The sequence below is a fragment of the Corvus kubaryi genome, unplaced genomic scaffold (genome assembly GCF_017639235.1).
Source record: "Corvus kubaryi isolate FWS band 111438036 unplaced genomic scaffold, C.kubaryi_AGA036_p1.0 37395, whole genome shotgun sequence".
NCBI lineage: Eukaryota > Metazoa > Chordata > Aves > Passeriformes > Corvidae > Corvus > Corvus kubaryi.
The window spans coordinates 4,910,390-4,917,641 of record NW_024581134.1 but is presented as its reverse complement, the minus strand read 5'-3'; positions in this window follow the sequence as shown (position 1 = coordinate 4,917,641).

The window sequence follows — 7,252 nt, the reverse complement described above, 5'->3', positions numbered from 1 at the left end:
AATTGCAGATAGATGCTGATTCCTTACAAAAATACTTCTTTTTGTCCTCCAATGCAATATTAAATCCCATGACACCTGAAGGTTTGCAATGAAATCAATAAGGGATCATTAGTGTGTTAGCCTTCTACTGTGTCTCCATCCCTGAGCTCATTAATAACTGTGTAAGGTATGACAACATGACTGAATGGACTCCTTTTGTACAAGTCTGCCACAGCAAAATGAGAGGTTCCTATTACCAAAGAATAATTTGTAGTCTGGACTATGCAACGTCAGGAGTTTTTTTACTTGGAAAAGTCAGTCCCAGTGCAGCCAGTTTTAAAAGCCAAACAGAATTATTCCCACATGAAGAATCATATTTCCATTAAATTGGAGGGAAAATGGATATTTGCAGCACAAACAATTTTGTTACACAAATGTAAATCATGAGAAACACCACTGAAATCAATATTTTGCTTAGGTTCCATGCATAAATGATATCAGAGTCTGGCTGTAGGTGAGAACTGCAGGGGCACACCAGGCTTACTGGTGGGACCTGGATAACCACGATGCTGTTTAGGTATGAAAGACTTGAGGGTTGAAGTGATGAAAAGACAAAATCCTGAATTAAAAGACATGTCCTTGCTGAGGGGGAGAGAGAAAAGATGGGAATGATTCAGTTTGGGGGGGGGGGGGGGGGAAACAGATGCACAGAAAGAAGGATGGACACTCATGAGCCATTTATTGCATATTCTGCATGTGCAGACTTCTCCTGAGTCCCTGATTTTCGTGGCACATAAAAACCAAGAGCACAATGCTCAGAACTGCAGGACACTGCACACAAAGAAAGACACTGCCTGTAATTAGCCTGGGAGATGCATAGAGGATAAACAGCCCTGAAGATGGCACACAGGGAGATTTATCTGTAAAGTGAGAGTTTTCTCCAGCAAGTCAGACAGAAGTTTATCTTTCTCTGAGGGATCTAATCCCTTCTGCTCCAGCGCAGAAGCCGATTGTCAGCAGAGATAGGAAGATTTTCTCCAGGATTTTTATTCCTCTTGCATCCAGTGTGGTTTTCTGCCTTTTTGTCTCAGCCAGAACAGAGCCCTGAGAAGGACAGGGCACAGGATTTGATGTCCCCAATATGCAAATCCTAATTGAATACAGATGAGTGTAGGCTGCATCCAGGTGCAGCATAAATATATATACATATATAAATATATAAAAATTATATTGGGACATGCATAGTATAGAACTGTGTGGTTCCACAGCATTTTGAGATACTGACTGGGAAGTTCTGGCTGAACTCTCCAATCCCTATCACCTGGCAGCCACCCCCCACAGCAGATCCCCTTCAAAATACCTTTGCTTTGACAGTGCTGAGTGCCTGAAGTGGAGCCACTGTGGATTTTGCAATGACCCCCCTATTCCTAAAGCAGTGGGCACAGACCATCCAGCACAGAAGGGAACACCTTCCTTCTTGGCATTTCAAGCAGTTTGCACCCCAAATCCCCACTCCTGTCTTGCCTCTGGGGTCTCCCCTCGGCTCACCCTGAGGCTGAGGATGGGGAATATGGTGCTGGGGAAAACAAACACTGCAGCTCGGCAGGTACAGCTGACAGCAAGCCCTTCTCACTGCCCGCTCAGACACGCATTTGACAGCATTTGCTTTTGCAGCTGGCATGGGGTGGAAGTAATGACAGTGAGTTTCCAGTTCTATGCAGAGATTTCAGTGGTTTTCTTGAAATGGAGGGTGGCTTGGAGTTGCTGGGGAAAGGAAGTCTGTGAACCAAGGACTAAACATAGCAAAAAATAATATGAGGCAGTGATGGAATGTAAAGTAGTTCCAGCCACTTAATACAAAGTAACCATGCCCAGCTCCAGAGTAATTATAGATAGAATCACAGAATCATGGAATGGTTTGGGTTGGAAGAGGCCTTAAAGATCAGCCCATTCCACCCCCTGCCATGGGCAGGGACACCTTCCACTATCCCAGGGCGCTCCAAGCCACATCCAACCTGCCTGGGACACTTCCAGGGATCCAGGGGCAGCCACAGCTTCTCTGGTCACCCTGTGCCAGGGCCTCCCCACCCTCATAGTTAAAGAATTTCTTTCTAATACCCAAAACTCTACTTTAAAAAGAATTAATAATTGCACACTAAGGAAGAGACCAGGTTTGAAGACAGATATCCAGGGCAAGAGAGCATAAAGGCGACACTTCAAAGGTATTCATCCTAAAGGCTAAAATTAGAGGTGAACTATGGGAAGATAGGAATTAAACTCCTTTGGCCTCATACAAATATTCTCACATGCCTGAGTGCTCCTGGCTGCCAAGCTCTCTGCAGTTCCCTGGCACTGTGTGCCATTACACCATGCTCTTCCCAGGAGATTTATTGCCAGGTCAAGGTCTTTGCCTCCTTTCTGACAATTCCAACATGCACCGAACCCACGTGTGTGTCTGGTGGGGGGATTTGCTGGGGTGTTTCTGAGGACTCACACTGGGTTCAGGCATCCATGCCAGGATCAGTGTGTCCTGCAGAGCTCCACGCAGGGACCACGAGCACAGGGAGGGGTCAGCAGATCCATCACCCCCCTGTGTGTGCACAGAGGGAGAGGGGCACACTTCCAGAAGGAGCAAATGGCAGTAAGGAGCAGGGATCTATGAAGGAGCCATCCCCTCCTGGCTCCTGCAAGAGCCAGCACTTGTGAGATGGTGCAGCTCAGTGTCAGCCCTGCCAGGAAATACCCGGCTTGGTGTGGGCAGCCAAACAGCCCGGGGTTCTCCTGTGTCCATCTGCAGGAGGGAGGCAGAGATGTGAATGCTCTACTAGCAAAAGGGAAAAAGGACATGGAAACAAACTCCTTGGGCAACAGGTCTGGAGCCCCAGGAGCAGCTGAGGGAGCTGGGAAAGGGGCTCAGCCTGGAGAAAAGGAGGCTCGGGGGGAACCTTGTGGTTCTGCACAACTCCCTGACAGGAGGGGGCAGCCAGGGGGGTTCAGGCTCTGCTCCCACTTATCAAGCAACAGGACAAGAGGAAATGGCCTCAAGTTGCACCAGGACAGGTTTGGGTTGTATATTAGGAAAAATTCCTTCACCAGAAGGGTGGTCAAGCACTGGAATGGGCTGCCCAGGGAAGTGCTGGAATCACCATCCCTGGAAGACTTCAAAAGGTGTTGTGGATGTGGCACTAATTAGTGGTGAACATGGTGCTGGTTTAAATGTTGGACTCGATGATCTCAGAGATTTTCTCCAACCGTGCTGATTCTGTGACTCCGTGATCCATTGCAGGATGGAAGGAACATTGTGACATCAGGGATTAAACTAATTTTCCTGTCCACTTTAGTGGGTGCAGCAGGTGTAAGTCCTGGAGCCTGATCTTCCCCTGACATGAATCAAGGCTCTGCCACTGTCATGGGCCGAGCTGTCCCTTGTGCCACCAGCAGAGCCTGGGGTGTTTGCTCCGTGTGTGTCCAGTGGAGCAAAACAGATAGAATCTAAAATAATGCTAATAAAGGTAATCCAGAGAAAAATTAAAACTACTGAAGAGGAGGCGTAGAAATCTCCTGCTCGTGTCTGCACCACCAGCTGGAGCTCCAAACATCTTGTCAAGCTGTATTTCATCAAGCTGCAGCGCTTCTTGCAAATCCAAGTGGAATGGCAGCCCTGCAGGGATTACCCGCTGCCCAGTTAGCAGCAAAAAGATTCTGAAAAGAGCCAGAAAGTTGAAAAGAAAAAGATTTCCAGTTTCCTACTTGAATTTCCACGTTCTGATGACCTGAAGTCATCTAAGGCAGCGATGATTAAAAAAAGAAGAAAGAAAGAAAAAAAAGATCGGTGGCATTTTCTTAAGGGATGGATTATTTTTAGCCATGGAGATTTAAAGTTCCCTCCAAGTTCCTGAACTTTCAGAACTTTTCTTCACTAAGGAGCTTGACAGCAAAGCAGGTTCTCTTTTTTCTCTTTTTCCTGCATTTTCAACTGATCTAATTAAAATATGCAAAATCTGCCTTTCTGCACAATGAAGGAAAACACACTTTTTTCAGTGAGATAAAAGGCATTTTTCCAGAGGATAAATTTCTAAGGATAACTGCTCCCCTTTCCATTTTTAGGGCTCAGCAACTGTCCCCTTTCTGGTAAAGAAATGGGAAATAAATAATCATGCCCATTTTACTTGTTATTTTTCTTGAGATTACTGGCACCGGACAGTTTTTGGGACACAAAATGGGTTCTCAGTGCCCTGCTGGGCCTGATTCTGATTGGCACCAGTGCCACCATGCACTGCCAGAGCTTGGTGTACATGGAAATCTGGTCCTTGATGGTTAATTGAGTTCAGGTGGCTCCAGAGGGATGAATTCCCAAATGGGATAGACATATATAGCCTTTTAAAATGGACTTTGGGTTGTGTTACGGTGTTTCAAAAATGACACTGCTTTTTAATCACCTGCATTTGTGGGATTTTTGGGGGTCTTTTTCATTGCTATTTGAGTGAAGTTTCCCTGCTGCAGCTTTGCCCTGTTCCCCTGCTAACAGGGTGGCATCAGCTTTTCCTGTCACCCCCTGGGATGGCATGGCACCCTTTTACATGTGCAGAAATCAACCTTTTGCTCTTCCAGACTGTGGACACTGTGTAAGAGTCTCTGCTTGGGCAGAACCCAGGGCCAGGATCTGCAGTAAAAGGCAGCAGAATAAAAACCCTACAGAGAACATAGGAGAGGACACTGATGGCACCACTCAGAAGGGAAGGCTGGAGAAACCCCCTCCTATGTTGTCTCTACACAGTAACCAGAGGCTTTTGCTTTAATTTTTTGTCTCACTAGAACTATTTTCTGTCTGTAATCTGAACCTAATCTTGGCTGCTAAATGGACTCTCTCCTTGGGCTCAAGGCTGTTCCCTGGCAGTAAATTCAGCTCATCCCACTGGAACAGGGACAAATGGATGTCATTTACAAAGCCAACTGCACCCACTCAGCATGTACACGTAGAGACAGCACAGTGAAACCCCTGCAGCAGCCCCTCATGTGTCCCAGCCCTCGGAACTCAAACCCAAACCCTAAAACACAGGTTGGCTGAACCTGAACGGGAAGAACATAATTTTGTGTTCTTGGACTGACACAAAACACAGGCAGAAGTTTTGAATAAATGATTTGCTGTGAATTATTTACTCAGTGCTGCTCAGAACCTCAGAGGATAGGGAGGGCAGCTCAACATTTGCACAATAAAATATTGAGTGGACTCCAGTGCTGTTTGCAGGGGAAGAAGAGTTTGTCCCGATGCTATGACCGATTTAGGTGGTGCATTCCTGGCAGAGCTGCTGGCGGGCTCTGGAACTTTGAGCTGTGGAGCCCAGTGTTGTCTGTGTTATGTTTTTGTGCCCCATTAAAGCTGTGGTTCCATTTCTCCTCATAGGTGGCTGCATCTCTGTCACACACAAAGTGGTCCCTATGCTCAGGCTGGAGCAAGTAAACTCTTTCCTCAAGGGAAGCATGAGTGAGGTACAGCAAATTCAGAGTGTGAGCACGTACTATTAATCTTTTATCACAGCAAAATTTAGGGGAGTTTGGCAATGATTTTGATCATTAAAGGGGCAGGACATGGGTTTGATGTGTCTATAAGGCCAATTACAGGCTCTCCTTGAGCGCCAAGACTCGGGGCATGAAGCGTAAGAAAGTCTCATCGTAACAGTTACGGTGCTCACAAAGGAAAAATAATTTAATGCTGTGATGTCGTGTCCGTGACAGAACCACACGGGACAGAGCTCCCACATGGGTGTGGTCCTGCCCATAATGGGTCTGGCTGTGGGAATGTCACAGTGGAGGTAGGATCAGTGTGATCTCCCTCCTGGTTAGCTCCTTTCAGAGGTCAGTTCCTCTCTTCTGGTCTAAGGAAAGTCTTAGAAATTCAGCTTGAGGTGCAGAAAGGGGAGAAGTGAACCCCAGTATAACCTGGTGGGGTCAGTGGGAAGGGGAAGGAGGAAAAGTTCCTTTGTGCCTATTGGCAAGCTATCCTGGCCAGGGGAAAGGTGAAAGCTGGAATTCCCTGGATTCAGTCTGTCTTTAAAGGAGTTAGAAGACTTGATCAGTTGTCTAAAGGACTTTGACATCCATGAGACAAGGTGGCTGGGAAATGAGGAGGAGATAAGGACCCAAAGCCTTGAGATGGGTGGAGAGTTCAGGTCGAGAGCTGCTCCCTGGACAAGGTGTCACCCGGTGCTGCGCTGGGAGGTGCTGATGGCTCTGGGACACTCCTGGTTTGACCTCCCTGCAGCAGGACCAGGCTGCTGGGGGACCAGGCCAGGCTGTGAGGGATGTGAGGGAACTGTGGGGGTGTGGGTGTGGGTGTAGGTTCATGGGTGTCAGGAGTTAAGCCCAGCCCAGCAGACATTCACTTATACACACTCCACAAGTGGGATGGGGGGGAGGATTGGAAAGAAGGCAAAACCTGTGGGTTTACATAAAACCAGCTTAATAATTGAAATAAAATTAAATATTATCATCATCATCATCCAACTGTAATGAGAAGGGAGATACAAAAGAGAGACAGGAATAAACTCCAAGAAAGGCGAGTGATGCACACAATACAGTCACTGACCACTTGCTGGCAGTTGTTCAGCCTGTCCCCAGCAGTGATCAATGACCCCGGCCAGCTCCCCCAGTTCCCATACTGGGCAGGACACTGTGGCATCCCTTTGGCCCGTTCAGGTTGGCTGTCCTGGCCGTGCTCTGTCCTGGCTCCCTGTGCACCCGCTCGCTGGCAGAGCATGGGACACTGAACAGCCTTGGGGTGAGCCCTGCTCAGCATCAGCTACAGCACTGTGAGCAACACCCTCCTCACACCGAACCCAACACACGGCCCTGCACCTGACACTGGGGAGAGAATGAACTCCATCCCAGACCAAACCAGTGTGTGTGGGTGTGTGCGGGTGTGTGGGTGTGTGAGGTGTGGCTGTACCCGCACTTGAGTGGGGTGTGTAATGGGGGGGCGGGGTGTATGTGTGTGCGGGGCGGGGGTCTCGGGGTGTGTGGGGTGTGTGTCTCTGTGTGCGGGGTGTGTGTCTCTGTGTGCGGGGTGTGTGTTGCTGTGCGAGGCAGGTGTCTCGACGTGTGGGGTGTGTGTCGGTGTGCGGGGTGTGTTTCTCTCGGCGGGTTGTGGGTCCGTGTGCGGGGTGTGTGTCGGTGTGCGGGGCTGTGTGGGGTGTGTTTCTCTGTGCGGGGTGTGTGTCTCGGTGTGTGCGTGTGCGGGGCGGGTGTCTCTGCGCGAGGGGCGGCGTGTGCCCGT